The sequence below is a fragment of the Charadrius vociferus genome, unplaced genomic scaffold, assembly GCF_000708025.1.
Source record: "Charadrius vociferus isolate BGI_N301 unplaced genomic scaffold, ASM70802v2 scaffold68, whole genome shotgun sequence".
Lineage (NCBI taxonomy): Eukaryota > Metazoa > Chordata > Aves > Charadriiformes > Charadriidae > Charadrius > Charadrius vociferus.
The window spans coordinates 3092153-3095157 of record NW_009649946.1 but is presented as its reverse complement, the minus strand read 5'-3'; positions in this window follow the sequence as shown (position 1 = coordinate 3095157).

Here is a 3005-nt window from a genome sequence, read left to right as displayed (position 1 = left end):
CATGGCCGGAGAGCGAACTGCCCCTCCGTTCCCGGGGCACGGGCACACGGCCACACGGCCGGCTGCGAAGCGGCAGCCGGCGGGGGGAGCCCGGGCAGGACAGGTCTGAGGAGAAGGCGGTGGTCGAGCCAGCGGACCCCGAGGCGGCCATCGTGCCCTCGCCAGGACGTATTGAGTGCTGTCAGGTCACCGGGGCAGCATCTCCGGCTCCTGCGCAGAGGGGTCGTACGCCCGAACTACACTGGGGACAAAGCGGGATGCTCTAGGTGTGAAATGCTGATGTGAGTTCAAAAAAGCCACCGCCTCTCCAACAAGTCAGTTTACGGAAGACAAGCCCATCCAGTGCAGTATACCCCTGGGATGGGAAGCCGCGGGGGCGCAGGCAGCCGTAACACGGGAGGCTGTAGTTGCGGCAGTGCGGCTGTGGGCCCGCTGTGTGCCTGCCCCGTGCCGATGGTTCACTGTGGGGCTGTGCGTGGGGTACCGCAGGGCACAGGGCGGGTGTAGACGAGCTTTGGGTACCGCTCAGTGAAACAGGTTTTCTTTCGTTGCCCAGCGGCCGCCTTTCTGCAGAACCTCTGCAGGTGTCAGAGCAGCACCGCAGCACGCAGCATGTCCCACCGCCCCACACAGGAGATAGCACATGCTGAATTTTTCGCGACATTTGCGCACTGTTGCAATCACTTGCCCTGTGGCTGCTTCTCACGGCCCAGCTCTGCCTCCGTGACCCCTTTGGCTAGCTAAATGCTAGCAGCGGGCTGCTGTTTATTCATGGTTGGGCCCTTGTGCAATGTACCTTCCACCTGGTTGCAGCCGGGGCAGCTGGCATGGCAGCTGGGCCTGTGCCTGGGTGAAACGTGGCACCGCTGCAGGGGTACGGGGGTGCCTCTTGCCCAGCACCTTCCCAGCTCAGCACGCTCTGCAACAGCCCCAACCGCCGCACCGGCACTGGGCTTCGTCGTGGAGGGGAGCAGAGGAAAAGGCGAAGCTGGTACACGCAACTGCCATAGGTCAGCAGGGACGGGCTGGAGGAGGTGATGGGATGATGGAGAAATGAACAGGAAGGACTTTGTTTCCCCATGGATGATTTCACTTCTCACATCCAAACAAAGTTTTATAAAGTAAACCTACCTCAAAGTAGTCCCCACCTCTCCTTTTCTGTCACGTATCGTGTCCCTGCAGCTTGTTTGGGGTGGGGGGGGCGTGCTCCCGCCCACGGCCATGCTGTATTTTCGCACCAGGTACTGGCTGTATCCATCCTTCTGGACCTTGAACTTGGGTCTGGAAGGAAGAGATTGTAGTTGTTAGAGTAAGATCCAGATAGCAACCCTTGTGTTCGAAGTCTGTTATTCTACCGCAGAGATATAATGAGCAAAAATCTTATTTATCCTTTCTAGTAGACTGCAGGGACGGCTGAATATGAGCTATTGAAGAGCATAGCTGTGGTATTTTAAAATTCTGCTTTATTTTTATTCCTGGAAATATCAGCCTCACATTTTTATTTTAAATCTCATAAATACATTTATACCAATCTTTATTTTTCTTTCTCCAGTCACTGCTGTTCTCACTACACAATGAGATAATTGGATATGGCATACGCGAGAAGCCTTAAGTCTCAGCCCACCACATGGAAAATACCGCTGAATACTTTAGCGACAGTAGGGCATTTGGTGTAGGAAAAATTAGTTTGCATTACCATAGAAAGTACTCGGCCTCTTTGCTATGACCAGCTGACAAACAGCCTGAGTTGTTTGACGTTCGCAGCAACAGTAACTGATTCCCACAACCATGTTCCTCACCCTTTTAGAAAATGAAGCCTTGAATGTGGCTTGGTCTCCGACTGAGAGGTTTCAGACTGGAAGGGTTGGTTGCATTGAGGCAGCTCCTCCCTGCTCTTCTGCTGGCTGCAGGCTTCGTCGTTACCCTCACCTCCACACCGTCTCAGACCCCATCGGGATGGAGATCCCTGAGCAGAAACATGCTCTGTAGGAAGCCAGGTACTTTTCTCTCCTTGATGCGTGACTTGGGGGATTAGAGCGAAGAGGCTTTTAGCCCTCTTCTAAAGCATCTGCGCTTACCCAGTGCTGGGAATAAGGTCTGTGGTGCAGTTTGTTGTTGTTCCTGGTGGTGGTATTGAAATCTTTCTTGTCTGGCTTGTGGGCTGCCTCCTATATTTAGGGTTAAATGCCTTTCTGTGTGTATGGAGGAAGCATGGGAAGCCAGCCTGGCTTTTGTCTGTAGTATCTGCTGCAGTGGATCCTGAGCTCTCTTCGTTTGCAGGACCAGCGACACTGGCAATGCCCCTGTCCTCTCCTCTGGCACATGTAGCTACTGCTGGGGTCAGGGGGGAGTTTCTACCCATATGATCTTTGTGTGGCTAATGCAAACTTTCTGCCTGTGGTCTTTCTAGTCAGACATGAACAGAGGGCTCCTATAATCCCTCCATTAAAGTGCTATGAGATGCATTTTTGGGAGCTCCCCTTCTTGGGATGGTCAAGAAGGACATGCCGGTCACCAGAGTGGGTGCATTAAGGCAGAGGAGGCACCTGAGGCCAGGTGGACAATATTAGTCTTGCCAGCATTGACTGCATTTCTCACAGGTGTTGCAGTACACTATAGTTTTTTTTAAAGCCTCAGCTCCTCAAGTGATACTTTTGCATAAGGCTCACAGCTTTTAATAAGAAAAACAAGGAATCCTTCCCAACATACTTGGATGAAGGGAAAATTTGGCAATAGGACTGCTCAAAGGGGCTCATGCCAGAAGGGCAATAAAGACAACCCCAAGTACAAGTGTGTTTTTGAACGTCTAGATCCAAACTCACATTTAGGAAATACCTTGAGGCTGGGGGTGAGGACATGGGGCAATGCCCCTGGCCAGTCCCAGCCCAGCCTGGCTGCCAGCACTGGCACTCAGCTAGCCACATCCTGCAGCGGGGGCTGAGCAGCAGGGTTTGCTGTGGGAGCAGCTGGGCACAATTTTGATTAACATTTGCACTGCAAATAAT